At 43.2% G+C, this 18,377-nt stretch overlaps 1 protein-coding gene across 4 annotated transcripts in view; it reads right to left on the reverse strand.

The window, feature by feature from the left end:
- The window catches only part of nrxn3b (neurexin 3b), a 335,382-nt gene that overhangs the window by 16,801 nt on the left and 300,204 nt on the right, over window positions 1-18,377 (reverse strand). The window lies entirely within an intron of this gene.

Here is an 18,377-nt window from a genome sequence, read left to right on the forward strand (position 1 = left end):
TGAAAGTGATTCAGTGCGAGAGATAAGGAGCAAAATCTAAAATTCTCTCTCATTGCAAGAACCTATTTCAGTCAGACAGCTCCGGTTTCAAATGATGTATTGCCGCAGCAGAATGCAGTCAGAGTTTTGTGTCTAGGCTCTGAGCTCATCACTCCCCACAAATACCCAACATATAGAAACTGGGGAGCGATACGTAAATATCCACCCCGGATCTTAAAGGGGGGATGACGCGGTGGTTGGAGGGGCCAAAACACCAGGCAGGGCCACAGCAGGACTGACACGACGGGCAGTTTTATAGCTTAAATAAGCCAAGGTGTGAGGCATTTCTCCCATTATCAGCCTTTAAATGTACTTCATATGAAGATGTTTTCCCTTACTGGTCTCTGCCATCTACTGAAACACATGTGGTTCTGTTTTAATGAATCAAGCTGTTCACATAGTCTGAATAAAGCCTTATGTTTTACACGCGTTATTTGCAAGTCTAACACAACCTGCAGAGGTGTGTTAGACTTGCACTATCTTCCTTCGTTCTATTTATGCGCATAATTAGAGCGATTGTGTATTGGGTTTCGAGTTCTGCCAAAACATCAGTGACCTACTCTCGGTGTTGCGCCTAAATTCGTTCTGTGTAATGCGTCTGGTTTTTCTTTTTTGTTTTGCTACGGGCCTGCGTAGACATCGTGTAACACAAATCAAATGGATATTTTCCAGACTTAAAGCACTGTTGGGTTTGAATTACCTCTTTAGTGTGACAAAACATCAAAACACAAGAGGGAATTTCACTCTAAAGAGTCCACTGGAAGACAACCGCATAAATCTGACAAACTCTGGCGGCTGAAACGGTGAGTCAGCGTAAAGCTGAGTGAGGCCTAGAGTTTGACCCTCATCGCAGTGCTGAAACTGAACATGGCGTTAAATTCAAGTTCTCCTGTAATCCCAGTAGATCAACTGATTTTAATGTCATCCCACATCAGCCGATGGATGCACTCTATTTACATACAGAGCACAGGAGCCCAACCCAGGAGCCCTCGCAGGCCGAAGATGAGACACCAGAAGAGTCTCAGAATGCCAACAAAAAGAAAGAAAACATCAAGAATCCCACTGAAGTTAAGGCGTTCATCGCAACAGGTGATTCACATGTTCCACATCCAATATTTAGTGACCGACCAGCTAATGAAAAATTGTCTGGGATTAAACTGGACCATGGTATATGGCTGCTGTATACCTGCAAGCCACTTTGCAACCCACCTTAACCCTTTAAAGCCGGCCGGAGTGGACACGCTCCGTTTTGCGTAACTATTTTTAAATCCCGGCAGCACTGCAAACACGTAAGCTAGCGCAATAATTTTTTTTGCATATGAAACCGGAGGAGTTGTACTTACATCTTATGCCATCAGCTTGTCCTCGGTCACAGTTTCCTTCCACATATAGCTTTGCAAAAACTGCATAAAAAGCACTTGCAGCAACAAAAACATAATATTCCAGAAACACGCTTTGCCGATCCGATCAGCTGTTTGTATCACTTCCTACGTCCATCAGCGCGAACTATCACATGTCCTCCATGACCTGCCCGAAACCGGAAGTGACGTCATTTCGCGGAAATGTAGTTTTTTTACCATCAGGACCTTATGAGCCTATACTGGTGTTTTTAAAAGTTATGTTTGACTTTATGACTTTCTGTGTCGTGTCTGGGATGCTTAGGACTCATATTGCACTGCTGGAAATAGTTTATTTTGATGCATATGCTGTTTTTTTTGCAAATTTGCATTATAATATTTATTTTCGTTTTTCCTGCAGTATATAAATATTGGTGTATTTCAAAAATAAAACTATGAAGACACTTAAAATAAATTTCCTGTGGTGGGAAACTATTTTGTGCAACTTTTTTGTATTTGCAGTTTTGAGGGATAAGCCTCTTAAATTTCTCTAACTAGAAATATATGTTAATAAAAACAAAAACGATTTTACATTTTTTTGTAGTTTATTGCACTTTTTTTTGCAATTTATGTTATGCACTTAATGCATATATATCATTAAAATTTGGGCTATAATGGTTGTATTGATGTATAGCAACTTGAAATGCTCCCAAAAATGGCACTACAACATGTAAAAATATAATATAAGCTCTGGCGGACTTGGTTCTATGGTTGGTCTTAAAGGGTTAATCAACGTCATTGGTGTCTGCTATATTCTGTGCTTTTCATGAGTGCGAGTGGCAGAGCATAGCGGTTCAGACTGGAGCCACATTAGGCAGGGGTGTCTACAGGCCCAGTATAAAGAAGAGCAACGTATTGAAAGAACTGGCATGTCAGGACATATGGACACGAGATTATTGTTTTAAGATAGAATTCTTAAATTCTTAAATAATAGCAGCAGTAGCGCTGCTGGCTGCCAGGCTCTGATACATCAAGTAGATAAATGCGGCTGGTGTCTGACAGATTTCTTCCAGAGTCAAATCAAATCCACTTTTCAATACAGAAAAAAAGCTCAGCTTTTCTTTCTCCTAGAGTCCAGTCGTTGTTGTTGAGAAATAAAGTGTGCAACTGCATAAATAAAAGGATGCAGGGATCAAATTATTTTTACCACTGTGCATAACCGCTGAATCGTTCTGTCTAATAAAGTGCCGGCAGGAACCAAAGTGCATTCTCACCATCTCTTCACACCTGTGCCAGATAATAAATATGAGTGAACTCAGTTCAGCGGCGAGCTTAAACCCACTACTCGCCATTTACAGCCCTGCCGCGAGTCAGTTCTCCGACTATGGACCTTGATGGTGAACGAAACATCGTGCGCCTGAATCTGTCTATGCGGCACAGATAAAGAGGGAAGCAGAACATGAAACATCAGCACAGCGCTGATGTTAAACAGGCTCAACAATGCTGTGCTTCATTCTGGGAAAAATGCCACACAGTGAGATAATAACCAACTATTTCTAAAGTTTCGTGCGCTGACAGCCAACGTCTGAGGGGTCGCGCTAATTAAGCAGTGAATGATTCAACTTGGGGGAAAAAAACTCGTCAAATACATGGATGGTAACAAGAGCAGCTGCTGCATCTGCGGCCGTGGCTACGGTTGAATATTCTACTGAGCATGACAGTGATTTGAACGGTCACATCAAAGCAATGGTTCGCGCTCAGCGAGGGAAAAGGAAGACACAATGTACTGGGACTGCTGTCTATAGTTTTCCCCTGGGTCAGTAATATCAGAGTAAAGGCTAAAGCTCAGCCACGGCCCCGGGTTACAAACACAACGTGAAATATGAGCACGAGCAGTGCTGCGTCTCGGAGAGGCGCTGGATCCACATGCTTAAGTACAGTACGCGAGACAAAGCGTGAGGGGAGGGGTGCGGGAGGCTTGCTCCTGAACACAACATAGTCTTATCATAACAAATGACCTTCACACAGCTCGGGCCCAGAGGCTGAAGGAAACACTGAGAAACGAAGCCTTTTGAGAATTAGAGAAGAGACACCACATTATAGAGCCACATTACAACGCTGCTATCAAACCCAGTTTGGTTTATTTACAATGCCGCCGTGCCCGGTGGCTAAAGTTGATTTTCTTTGTACTAATGGGAATAAACCCCAAACAAATCAATTTTCCTTGAGCGCCTCATCCTGGCAGCCAGTAGCAACAGATACCCAATGTGGCTGCACGTTCAGAGATCAAAGGGATGACGCAAAAAAGGCAAGGGCAAATCAAAGACACAATTCAAAGCAGTTTCTTTTCCCCCCATGGTCAGCTTGGATACATACATATACATTAGGGGTGCAACGATACACAAAATTCACGGTTCGATATTTTTTCGATACAAAAAAAAAAAGTTCATGCCTTTTTAATTTGTCATTTATTAAAATTATAAATATATATTTTAACTCAAAAGTACAGTTTTTAAATTTAATGTTGCTGAAACAACAAAGTAATAAAAAAAATTAATCTATCTGATCGAGGAATCCCTCATCTTTGGAAAAGAGAGTTTATTACAGAGAAATGGCTCTTTCAAAATAAAAGCTATACTATACGCTTCTTCTGGGCTATATTCTCAGCAGCATATTAAACATATCAGGTCCCCATAAGGAGAATCCTGTGCTAACGGCTGTCTAAATGACTCGGGTAAAGTTTGTAGCATGCATGCTTGTTGTTTTTGTCTGCTTCCACTTGTCTTTGCACTAGGATGATGTCGTTGTAAATGTGCAGTCATATTCGTTGTGTTCCCACTAGTGCTGTCAGCGTTAATCTGAAATGACGTTAACGCCATAACGCGGCAAATCTCCGTTAACGACCTACCGCGGATCGCCCCGTGCGTGGGGCTGGACGGCGTCAACACGTTAACGAGCTAACTGCGCTAACACACTAGCTCCCACCCATGTAATTGAGCATTGCGTGGCACATCCAACATACTGTTTTACTTTAGTCCATGACTCGCTTACCTTCAGGGTCATACGTCACATGAAAACCAAAATAGTTCCAAACGCCAGATCTGAATGAGGGTGGGGGAGGTCCAATTTGCCATGTTGCAAGGAGCTTAACTTCTGTCTCGCTAGCTTGCCCTGCGCTCAGTGAATCTGCGTTCGACTACTCCGCCTAGGCTGCACTGTCGAGCGCAGATCCACTGAGCGCTCAACACAGACAGCATCGTCAGAAGGAAAGTTGATAAAATAAATTAAAAATTTTGTATTGTTCATACATATGCGTACCGAACCGAAAGCACTTTCTGCCACTTTCTGAGCCACTTCTCTCATATCTATATCTATATCTATATATATATATATATCTATATCTATATATTAGGGGTGCAACGATATTCGTATCGATATTGAACCGTTCGATACAGTGCTTTCGGTTCGGTACGCATATGTATCGAACAATACAACATTTGTAATTTATTTTATCAATTTTCCTTCTGACGATGCTGTCTGTGTTGAGCGCTCAGTGAATCTGTGTTCGACTACTCCGCCTAGGCTGCACTGTCCAGCGCAGATCCACTGAGCGCTCAACACAGACAGCATAGTCAGAAGGAAGAGCGCAGGGCAAGCTAGCGAGACAGAAGTTAAGCTCTCCTTACAACATGGACCTCCCCCACCCTCATTCAGATCTGGTGTTTGGAATTATTTTGGTTTTCATGTGACGTATGACCCTGAAGGTAAGCGAGTCATGGACTAAAGTAAAACAGTATGTTGGATGTGCCATGCAATGCTCAATTACATGGGTGGGAACTAGTGTGTTAGCGCAGTTAGCTCGTTAACGTGTTGGCCGTCTAGCCCCATGCACGGAGCGATCGGCGGTAGCTCGTTAACGGAGATTTGCCGTGTTGTGGCGCTAAGGTCATTTGAACGAGATTAACCTGAAAGCACTAGTGGGAACACAACGAATATGACTGCACATTTACTCCGACATCATCCTAGTGCAAAGACAAAAACAACAAGCATGCTACTAACTTTAGCCGAGTCATTTAGACAGCTGTTAGCACATGATTCTCCTTATGCTGCTGAGAATATAGCCCAGAAGAAGCGTATAGTATAGCTTTTATTTTGGAAAGAGCCATTTCTCTGTAATAAACTCTCTTTTCCAAAGATGAGTGATTCCTCAATCAGATACAGGGCTTGCAATATCGCTAGCCCGACGTCCCGGAGCTAGCGATTTTTTCAGTCGGGCTACCAAAATCTATCTCTGCCCTGCCCGTCGGGCTATTGTAGGAAAAATATATGTCAATGCTTTTGCATTCTTTCGGAAATGTAGCTGGGTAATTATGTCATTGGCATCGGTGAGCCACTGTCAATATGTGACATATTGAAGTCGCGTTTGAATTTGCGCTTGTTTTTTGCTTTCACTTTGCAATCACGTGAACTGTGTATAGAGAGCGACAGCACTGATCTGTGAGTGATAATTTGTGCACCAATTCCTCTGACATCGTCTTATTAATCGTTAGCTTACTATGCAAACATGACAAGTGAAATCTCCCGCAGCTTAAACATGTGAGAGGTTGATCGCGCAGAGAATCGCTGAGCTTATGTGAGTGTGTGTGTAAAAGCATTTCAGTTCTGCTGAGTCAAATAAGACAGGTCAGGGTGAAGAAGTGACAGCCAAAGAAAAGCTTACCACAAAACGGAGAAGTTATGACAAATCAGACTATAAGGCAAAAAGAAAGTGCAGCTTTATGGTTTCATGGACAAAATAATTTCTGTGGCTGCAATATGACGAGCTAAATAACCAGGGCTGCACATAAGTGGTCCGCAGGTGCGCATTCGCTGTCAAAATAAAAAACACGCACAAGGGTTAGGGTTAAATTTAAAAACTGTACTTTTGAGTTAAAATATATATTTATAATTTTAATAAATGACAAATTAAAAATGCATGAACATTTTTTTTGTATCGAAAAAATATCGAACCGTGACACCAAAGTATCGAACCGAACCGAACCGTGAATTTTGTGTATCGTTGCACCCCTACTATATATATCTATATATCTATATCTATATAGATATATATAGAGAGAGAGATATATATGAGAGAAGTGGCTCAGAAAGTGGCAGAAATCACAGGTCGCACAAACTGCTATCTCTTCTATCTCACTGGTTCCCATCGCCCTCGTACCAAAACAAGATAGTCATCTCGACGGTGGAAGCTTCGCCTATTGACGGCTGCCCGATGTGTGCGTTATCATGTCCGATCTAGGCTTTGACAGGCTGACAAGGGAGAGGCTTGTATTACAAGTGGGAATCAATGGCACCAGGCCATATCCCTATCAATAGTCTGCCACAACTCTTTTTGCTTCTGCTCTGTGACAGATAAGATGCTTTATCCAGGAAAAAAAAGCACAGCACAGAAGCATGTTATAAATATCACACAGCGGTGAACCTGGTCTGATATTCCATCAGTTTGTCTTCATTAGTAATCAAACTGCTGGAGAAGGAAAGCAAAAACAAATAGCACTAAAATATAGTTTACAAACGTCAGTGAAATGAGCTCTGAGAACAGAAGTCACATGCTAAATGGTTTGCTAGATCTAATATTGATATTTCAAATGAGCACCCTTGGTGGGCCTTTCTTAGTGCCCCCCTACAGTCAGCACATTTTTTCTTCTTCCCAAGTGTATGGAGAAATGGATAGGAGGCAAGAGGAGAGCAGAGGTGGGGAACAGCTGGAAAGGTAGAGGGAAAAAAGGAAAGAAAATTCATTTAATTTGTTCCCCGTTACTGCGGCGGGCTGGTTTCAGCAGAATGGGTTATGTGCCGAGTATTTCTCTTTTTCTCAAGGACCTGCCTTTGTACACAGAGCAGTGAGCGTTGCTGGCTCACAGCAAACTCTAATTGCCCTGAGGCCATAGGCAGCCACTTTCAAACAGGGTCATTCATCTTCCCATGAAAAGGAAATGGTCTTTGGCCCCGATCCTTAATCACCCCCCTGGTGCAGCGCGCAAGGTCATCAGGGAAGCCCTGTGACAAACACGCTCGCCCGCATGCATGTATGCAGACAAATGCGGAAACAAAGCCGCCGGAAGGCAGAGGGTGGGCACGAGAGAGGAAGGGGCAGAAGATCTGAGGTGAGCGGGCAGGATGCGTGGAGAAATTTCTCCTCTCTATGCAAGTCCCTGCCGTCCTCAGGTGAAATTGTAGCAGCGATTTTGGGTCAGAGTTACGGTTTGTGTTACCAATTGTGGTTCTCAGTTCAAAGTGGAAGTGAGGAATTCGTGTGGATGTGGTGTCGAGCTTCGCTGAAAGCTGTGACCGAAGAAAAAAGCTGGGAGAAGATGAGAGTGTGTGCATGTGTGTGAGTGGAGTCAGGACAGAAATGGGAAAGGCTTCATTTTATCGAGGTTCACGAGACACTGGGACCGCTCAACAGAACTAACTTCAAACCAGGTTGTGTTGCATAATGCACAGTTAAAACAAGATCACTTTGTCTTTTTTCAAAGTAAGTTAATTAATTTAAGCCCTCAGTTATTCCCTGACACTCACTGTTGACTTGAATTTAATATTTCAGCAATTTTATTTATACAGCACCAAATCACAACAGCAGCTGCCTCAACGTGCTTTATGTTGCAATGATACAGAGGAACATCCCAACTATGAGAAGACCCCCTATGAGCAAATACTCGGTGACAGTGGGAAGGAAAAACTCCCTTCTAACAGGAAGAAACTTGCAGCAGAACCAGGCTGGGGAGGAGCAGCCATCTGCTGCGACCCGTAGGGGCGAGGGAGACAGGACAAGAGGCGCTCTGTGGGAGAGAGCCAGAGGTGAATAATAACTAATGATTAAATGCACGTGTAAGCACACAGAGAGTGAAGGAGAAACACTGTGCATCATGGGAAACTCCAGCAGCCTAGGCCTTTTACTGCGTAGCTAACGGAGGGTTCAGGCTCACCTCATCCAGGCAGTAAATTTCCTTGACGAGTTTTTACTTGAGGTTTTTATGAATCTGGACGGTTATTCCACGACCACTTGTTGACTGCCTGGTTTATAAAATACCAGAAAATTGCTAACAATGCTCATCACATCATCATCAGCGTTCATCATTTCCCAGAACCCAAGCTGACTTATTTATTTCTGCTTATGAATGAAAAAAGAAGACTCTCTGCTTGTTAATAATGAAAGTACTGAGGTTCATTTTAAAATAAAAGCCTGTTTATTAAAACATGGATCAACCGGAGTTCTCTGCTCTGCGATGACAACTCGGGCCATGTCCTCGAGGAACAGCTGCTTGTGTTTTATCAAGACTGTTGCAGCACTCTTCTTATTTCTTTCTGATCATTAACTCAAAAACAGCAAATTTACTGTTAAACCCCCGAAACACAACACAAAGTCTCCACTTTGCATTTTTCATTTTCCAGCTACCAAACTGGTTATCGCACTTGTTGCCAATCAATTAATTTAGTACATTTTAAGTGCACATTAATCACACCGGGCTTGAATCCAGGATGACGTGATTACGACAGCTCTGCAGCGAGATCATTTAAAAGAGGAGCAAACATCTGTTCTTGTCTCGAGTTCTGTGTTCACTGTCGGAATTTCAAGTGCCGCCAAATGTTCGCCATTTTTAATGGAAGCGCGTTGCTTCATTCTTTTGCCTAATTTTATTCTCCGCACATGCATTTTTAAGTTTAACACTTGCTGCTGTGCAGAATATCCTTCTAACGTCTCTGCCTTCAGAGAAATTTAATTCTGGATGAGTCTTCTTAATCCAGGCTTTTCACAGTGATCTGCAACTTCCGTTTCATCCTGTGCAAAACACCAGTGAGTTTAACAGCTTAAGACCTCTATAACATTATAGCTGTACTGGTGTCTCACGAGTCTCATATCATCCCAAAGCATGACTGGCTAAAGCTTGGTAGGCTTGTATTTTCAGCTTTATAAGAAAAACTCAGCTGACCTCATCAGCTGGAAGAAAACACTCAATAAGTAGGACGACGCCTTCAGCTGAGAAGGTGTGGAGCAGCTGGTGCGGGACTTTGCTCTTTCGTCTTGTCGACTACATTTTGGTCTCCTCTTTCATTTCATTACAGTACTTTTCAAAGTCAGAGGCTTTTATGACTTCACAGCTGTAAATCAATGGAGGCATCATGTAATGGCTGTTGCCGGCAGTTTATGACGTCCCGTATTAGCCCGCGATCCCTTTTGGTTTCAGTACTTAATGAGCACAAACCAAATTAAGCGTTTGATTTTGCCCCGTTTTTGAAGATGAAAGTTGAAACATAATCACTAACCAACAGAGAAATTACTCCAAATATTCTGTACGTCGGAGCCCTCTCACAGTGTCGTATACATGCTCGCACACACGTAAGGATGACTACCCGTCCTTATAATTATCCCCGACTCGCTACTATTAAAAGCAACAGGTTTGGTTGGACTTTGCACAGACTCTCGGTGGTCACAGAGGAGAAATATCGCTGGGCTTTGCTAACAGCTCAGCTGAGCAATGAAACAGAACACATTATTGCTCCGCAACATCAAAGGCTTTGTCTGTGTGATACATATTTAATTAAATCCTACTGCCGCTCACAGACACACGGTGGTATCTGCACGCACAGATACAGCAGTGCTGCGTATATACATCTAGTCTCTCTCTCCGTCGTTCGCAGACATAAACTCCAGAGCGTATCACAGGCTGGCTGCAAATGTAGTCACACTGCAGCAGTGTGTGTAGATCCTTTATTCCTGGGAATAAAGTTACCAGGCCTGTGAATACGCCTGTAACTTAAGCCTTAACTGCACCTGAAAAAAAATGGTGTTGCTATAGTAACACTTAAAAAAAAATACATGCAATAACCAGTGTCTGTTTTGTGTTTAATAAAATATCTCTTTGACCTTTCTTATTGTAAAGACAGAAGGCGGCGTTTTAACAGGAAAGTGGGACCTTCATGAATAGTTTTGTTCCCAGAACTGTTGTGCTGAGAAAAAGTTAATTAAAAGCCACAAAGAGTGCAGCGTGGGATCTCACAGCAACCTCGCAGTTTTAAAAAAAGGGTTTAAAAAGCAGGATTTAATATCGAGTGCTCCATCGTGACCATTCAAGCACGCTGGGAGAGATGACCGTAATAAGAAGGAGAATATGGATTTGTGATGTTATGCTTGGAATAACTATTCAAGATGACTCAGGCATCTGTAACCGATCATCCTTTGCCTAAAACGATTGGTTAAAGTTATCTGTCAGGACAAACATAGACTAAAGAAGACTGTCCCCACGTGCCTGTGAGGAAAGCAAGAGTAGAGTGGTTGGACCCTGAATCAGTTATGACAGATATGACTCTGATTAAGTCAGAAACAGAATGAATGGAGCCGGCATGGAGGTGGGCTGGACAGCAACTTACAGAAGAGCAGCAGCGGTTGGGAGGCTGGGTCCTCTGAGCTTCTCCCTTATTTCCCAAACTGTCCCCACAGCCGATAGATCTGCATGTTTGATGTGGCACCAATTTTACGCCCTATTCCCTTTGTGATGAAAGCCTCCCATTTATCCAGGTTTGGGACTGGCACCAGGAGTACGCTAGCTTATGAACCAACCAAAGCTGGGTTCTGTGTCCCCTCTCTGGTCTCAAACTGTGGATCTATTTCCGTACAAACCCAATGTGTTAGCAATGGCATTATATCAACATAGGCAGGCTAAAGCAGCTTAAATAAGACACGCCGCAAGTGTTTTATTGTGCAGATGTGCAGGCGGCTATCAGCTGAGCTAAGATCAGTTGATCTTATGCAGCTGTGGCTGAGCTTGACATCATGGCCTGCTTAAATTAGCACTATGGTTGACTAGTGGTTTGCGTATTTGATCATTAACATTCACACACTCAGTAAAAAGAAAGCTTCTTTGGCCTCATAAACATGAAACAGTTTCAGTTGGGTGGTGTCACATTCTTGTCACATTCTTGTCACATTCTTGCTTCAGTTGTAAGTTAAAGTTTTTAGTTGGACATGTGTATCATGTTTTAACCAGTCAGCCATCTCCGGAGGAGCACAGCATGCGGTGAGCCCGTACACCAGCCAGCGCATGTGCTAGATGTCCTGCAGAAACAAACTGCACAACACGTGTGTGTTTGTGTGGGTGTGTAGCTGCTATGTGTCTCTTTTTTTTGTTTGCCTCTTGGTGTGTGAGTGCCCTGCTGTGACAGTGGCGGCTGACAAGACAGGTTCACACACACACACACACACACACACACACACACACACACACACACACACACACACACTCCCAGGGGATCCAGATAAGATGTGTTATGAGGCATGGGGGACATCCATTACAAAACCTCCCATGGTCCAAAATCCCTGGAGCTAGCTGCTGGTTCTCAAACACTGAGAGACAAACTACCTTGAATGCAAACATACACACACACTTGCTCACAAAGAGACAAAAGAAAAAGAAACACAAGATCTGTGGACATAAAACAAATATATTCACACAGAGAGATCTAATAGAAACAGTCTTATGTAGGTGACAAGCACCGAGGGAATTACAGCCGCATGTTGGAAACAAATTCCGGTGACAGAAAAGACAGACAGTCCATGACAGTGCTGAAATGAGGTGGTCATGTTGGTGGTAGGGGGGCATATTTGGTGGCACATGATGAAAAATCTTTGACAGCTTTGCTTCAGTGTTTTGACAGTGGATGTGGCCACAGCAGGCCTGAGTGATGTTTTTTATATGTGTGCACAGACTTATGCAAATTACAGCAGCTTAATTTGCTTGTGCACGCTGGAAATGTGAGAGACAAAGATTAAGAGATCCTTGTACAAACTCTCTGAGTGTGGGTCTGTGTGTAAGTGTCAGTGTGTGCCTGCCTTAATGAAGCCACACGCGCCAGCATGATCCCCATCAGTCTGCTGTCTCCTAATTGGACCTACACCGAGCAACAAGCGGACCTCCAGCATTCATCTCCAAGAATACACAGTGAGCTGCGGTGCTGTGCAGAGTAGCCAGAGATACCGACAAAGAAAAAAAATTGGAAAGGAAGAGAAGGAATAAAGAAAGAAATCCTAGGAACACCTGCCTACTAGTCTGACCTTTACACAATTACTGGCAAGTGTGGGAAGGTGATCACAGAGACTGACCGGAGAAGTGGAGCGCGCCTGCCTGCTCGTGCTCACACCTGCGCTGCTCTCACACATGAGCAGATGAACACGCTCATCAAACATCATCTAGCGGGCTACCATGTGGAGACACCAGCACGCCACGCAGCGTCTTCCTCCCCACCGCTTGAAGAGAGAATAAATCAGTGATTATCATATAACCCCAGGTGTTCAGCAACATCCCTGATGTAGTTTATCGACAGAGAGATGGAAGCAATTTGAGGAGAGCGGTGAGGAAATGTTGCGATGGAGCTTAGCGAGCAAAACTGTACCCAGCAACAGTGTGAGGTGGATCTGGCTCGTGACCTGTGCTGTATGGATTTCTGTCTTCCGTTTAAGGCTCCACCAAAACACCAAAATGAATCAGAAAACATCAGAATCTGTGTCATTCAACGCAGCGTCACTATAATTGTGGCGTGCGTATCTAAACGCATCAATATAGCAACAACTGCTGCATCTCAGCAGAAAAAAGCCCAATTAAACGACAAACAATTTACCTCTCATTTTCTCGTCTCCTGAGCATCGAGCCTGTTGAAGATGATGGACGGGAGCAATTTCTAGAACACGGCAACAATGCAAATCACTCTCAGTCTCTCTCCCTCAGCCGTTTTCCCTCATGGTACTGTAGATTGCAGCCTCCCATCCTAATTGTTCCCAAACATCTCACGCCGGCAGCGTGAGTTAATTGGGAACGAGAGAAGTTGATCTCCCATGATAGAGAACCTTGCATTAATGAGTATTCCCAAAACGACTATCCGCATTAAATCGGCAAGCGTGAAATGTATTCTTTGGTCCAACAAAATTCGGCAGAGCTGAAGGACTTTGGTAAAGCCTTAAACTGTGCCTCTGTGTGTTTGTTTTGCGATTCTGCATCGGGAATATTCTAGATTACCAGCAAATGTAAGTGAGAGATGTCTAACCCCTTTTAAGAAAGAACTGGCCATGAAGAACTTGCATCATGGAGAATCATTCTTATGCCCAGCTTCATATGTTCTGTCCACAGTATCTCATAACACTATACAACTCTCCCCCAAACCTAGCATGAAGCCAAACTCAAAAAACTCTGATGCACACACACGGTGCTAATGTAAGTCGTGGCTAATGTAACTTTGGGCCACTACACTCAAGCACAGACTGGCAGCGTGCCGTGGAAGCCTGCTAAACTCACTTCATTCAGAAGTCACACTCCCAGATGATAGTGCCGCTCAAAGTTTTCAATTTTGAGACGCTCCATCTGGAGCTGCAGATGTAGAAGCAGTACCTAACAACTTCCAGCAACCGTGACCTCATGTGTAAAACTGGTGTTCTTCATTAATGAGAAACCAGCTAGCATCCTTGTATCGGACTTTCACGCAGCAGGCTACTACTTTTTATTTTAAGAGGACAAGTTGAAGATAACAGTAGGAGGGGCACACTGTTGCCTAACGTAAACAGTGTAGCAGGATCGTGTAAACAAGACATTATGTAGTTAATATTTGATGTTTGCATTCGTAGACCGTTCCTAACAAGGCAACGAGGAACAAATTGTGATGTATAAAGGTGCTGTAGAGAAAACTATAGACATCACCACCTGAATGTTCATTTCCTATTTTTATGTTGTACACAATGTGCTGGAAGGAGACAGGAGGGTCCAAGGAGCTTGGAAAGAAAAGCGTCTGGACTTCTTTAGGTTGCTTGAAGATGTTTCACCTCTCATCCAAGAAGCTTCTTCAGTTCTACGGTCAAATGGTGGAGAGTCCCACCATTATCCGATTGTTAAGTGATGACGTGACGAATCCTACTTCCGGGTCTAAAGTAGTCTACGTTTAATATGGCTTTTGTGTTGTTAACATGTTTAATGTTTTGTATTTTCTTCTATTTGATCTCAAAAAGCTCCTAAAACAGTCAGTGATCACTGTTGACCTCCCTCGGCTTTTATTACCGCTAATCATTTATTTAAGCTCAGTTTTTAAAACCTTAGGATGTAACTACAGCCCAGCCCATGCAGCAGTATATGAATGACTAACCTCGTATTGTGGATTATCTCAGTTGTTCTCCTGGCTGAAGTTTGGTCCTTTTACAGCATCCTGCCATGCGATTACATTTGTTCCTGACCACCGAGAACACTCACGGTAACTTTTATCGAGTGGAAAAAAAGTTAGCTTGTTTATATTATGCTAACATAGCTGTGTCGCTAGCGGTCACGTAGCACATCGTTATATACCAGCTAGCCAAACTTCAGTAACCCTACAAACGTCACTGCTGTTTAGTTTTCTGTCTTCATTTATGTTGGAAGTGATAGCAGAGCTGTACGTTTGAATTTGTTTCCAAAACCCCACAGTCAGGACATGCTATATTGTATTTAGATAGAAGCTAGCGAGCTAACTTCCTGCTAACTTCTAACTCCGTTAAATGTCATAAATTCCGTTTTCATGGATGCCTGGATGTTAAACTCAATTGTTACACCTGGTAGAGCAGAACGCTGATCATTTTATTAAAGATGAAAGACTTTAGACAGTTTTTCAACTCTCAGTAATGCCATAGTGATCGTTTGATATATGGACCTGCAGCAGAGTTTAGGCCCAGACACGGCTAGTGACGTCAGACTGAACAACCGGATTATGTACTGGAGATGTAACTGCTACTCAGGAAATTATATGAATACTTAAGCTTTAAATGATAAACCTTTCCTTCTTTTCATTTAAAATGTAAAATTCCCAATATATTTTCCGAAACGGAGAACATTACGCGTAAACATAATTGGAGCTGAGATTAAGTGAAATCACATAACACAGTGACAGAGAGCGAGCGAAACATGTCCGTCGTGTCGTTATGTCCCCGCGGAGCTATCATTAATTAACCGTGAGATTGGTTCCCTCCGCGTCCCACCCCCGTCGCTCGTTCTGCTGATCCTGAGCTGTCAGGGGGATTCGCCCTTCTCACCTCAGACAAAGAAACAGGCAGTGTTGGTAAAATGGACAAAACACAGATGTGTGAGAACACACCAGATACAAAAGAAAACACATTTTAGCCTTCACACTTCTCAAGCTCCTGCACACATGTTCTGGTCCAGCTGCCTATAGCTTTCTTTCAGCACTGCAGTACATCACTACTGATAGCTCAAATCCCTCAACTCCCCTATACTACCCAGAGGGGTGGAGAAATCTGCCAAACTGGTACAGGTCCTCTCCTTACCTCTCACACTACGGTATTTGACAACCAACTAGGGAACTGTAAAGTTAAAGGCCTTGGCAAATGAAATTCTGTGACATGGCAGCATGAATCAAAGCAGGCCCTGCATTGGGAGCTTGTGGAAGACGAATGAACAAGGTGTGCTCTCAGAAGGAATACAAAAATAAAGTGAAAAGTTAGTGAGGGCAAAAAACCTCCTAAAAAAACCCTACAAATATTATAATCTTAAGGAAGCAAAGTGCATCATCTGGTATCCGACAGCTGCATCCTGGTTATTGACTAAAGAGGTATCGGTTCATCATTTCACCTTGAAAAGGAGAGTGCTTTGTATAAAAGCTCTTTCAAAACACACACTTTATTGACTTCCTTTGATATTAATAGCCTGTGACACAAAATGCCATTTTCCCAGCGAAGCCACGTTACTTCTTATCTGATGTGACCTTGTTGATGGTGCCAGACACGGTGCTGTAACGTATCTCAGCTCGGGCATCATTGCAGATTACCGATGCCACACAGCCAGAATGAGTATGTACTGCTTTGCCTTTGTTCCAGATCTTCAAACCTCACATATGAAGGCTATGTCAGTCCCAATCACAGGACTCCCTCGCAGTGGCCTCCTCCACACCGCTCTGATACAGACGTACAAGTGACAGCACCGACTCGAAGGGCCATCATCGCTGCAAGGCAAGCTATCTGTCGTTGAGGTGAAGAGGCTGATAACAGTGGTCCCTGTCTGTCATACAACAAGCAACCCCAACTCCATCTCACCCTCGAGGGAGACTTACTGCTTTAATGTGGACAATGAATGGTTCAATTTGTCCTGTGCGCGTCAAAGGACTGGCTCGGTGATTACTTTCTTGGCACAGTAGTGACAATCATTGGCTTGGTCAGGACGTATTGGGAGAAAGGCCTCCGTCAGGCCGGAATAGGATGAGTGACAGTGAGAGACGGAAAAAGGAGAAAAGGGAGAGACAGGTAGAGAAAGGGAGCAGCGGCGAGGCCGGCTTTGCACGCCTCAGTGAACAGCGGCATTCAATCCTTCATAGGATGAGAGATACAGTATCCTGACCTTGACTGATCGAGGAGAGAAACAAACCTACAATCCATCCATGCAAAGTCACAAAGAAGACACAGAAACGCTGTTAAGTGCAGAAAAGGGACATTTTTTGTCACATTTTTAGCTCTGGTCATATCGGAAACACTGAACCCACAGACACCTGTGCCACATGTGTCCAACGGTGTAAGATTCCTAGCATTAGTTTGACACGGTGGGAAACACAGTAGGCTTTGTCACTTTCTTGCTGACAGTTAAATGAGAAAATCAACACCACTCTCATGTCCGGAGAGGCCACTCTAAAGACTGTTTGCTCAGCTTATGTAGCAATAAGACTTGAACCTTATTTGGCTAGGTAATCAACTCCAGAACCTTTAAAGCTCTCTAATTACAGCGGTGCACGATTGTTGCATGTACTGCATTAGCTGACTTGAACAAAATATTATTTTAAGAGTGACTTAAATCATTTTTCGAGAGAGAATTTGTGTGTATGTATCCATGACGGCTTATGTTAATGAGAGTGTGGGGAGTGAATTGGAGGGCGGGATGGGGAGGGCTGCTTTTAACCATGTAAAGCATTTCTGTATGAAAAGTGCTTTATAAATAAAGATTGATTGATTGATTGATTGTTAAGTACTAGATGCTAGAAGAGTCATTTTTTATAACAGGGACAAAATCCACATTTGGATATTGCAGGGCCAGAACTGGAGTTAATCTCGAGATTGAAATCCAAGATAAGGTGGTTCAGGTTTGGTCTTTGTTTTCATTCCCTTATTCATTTGTCATTTCTTTTATTCAGTACCTCTGTCAAGGAAGTTTGGTCTTTGGTAGCATGCGTGCGTGTCTGTCTGTAAAGACGATAGCTCAAAAAGTTTTGAATGAACTTTGCAGGGAGGTAGAGCGGAGTCACGTTGACTTTCCAAGATCAGCAAGCACTCCAGCGGGTGGTGAAAGAAGCTGGCAGAATTATTGGAACAAGTCTGCCAGAGATCAGTAATATCTTCCCCACTCGCTGTCTGAGGAGGGTGCACAGTATCCTGCGGGACCAACATCACCCTGCGCGCCACCTTTTCCATCTGCTGCCCTCAGGGAGAAGGTACAGGTCTATACAGGCCAGAACATCCAGACTGGCCAACAGCCTGTATCCACAGGCTGTGAGGCTCCTGAACTCTCTGCCCCCCTCTCACGGACAATAACCATATCCAACTTCTTAATAGCAATGAACTGGTCTGCATTGGTGCATCATATCTTTATTCTCTTCCCCCTCCTGCCCCCCCCCCCCCCTCTTTCTTAAATAGATAACTATCATATCTGATATCATATCTCACAGTACAATAATATTGAATGGGTTGCATTGTTGTATTTTGTCATGTGTCCCAGGTCTTTGTCTGAATTTCTACGAACATTATTGCTAAGGATTGTCTTATTGCATTGGAGTCACACTGGGTTAAATATGTACACTTGGGTTTTAAGGGGTATTTATTATTTTCTTCTTTTTTTTGGGTTGTATGGAAGCCCCAAACGCAATTTCATTGTTCTTGACAATGACAATAAATAAATAAATACTAAATACTAAATACTAAATCTTCAAGGTCAGCTT

Source organism: Diplotaxodon limnothrissa, linkage group LG15, assembly GCF_057381915.1.
Source record: "Diplotaxodon limnothrissa isolate DT_005_m linkage group LG15, D_limnothrissa_male_GT1.1, whole genome shotgun sequence".
NCBI lineage: Eukaryota > Metazoa > Chordata > Actinopteri > Cichliformes > Cichlidae > Diplotaxodon > Diplotaxodon limnothrissa.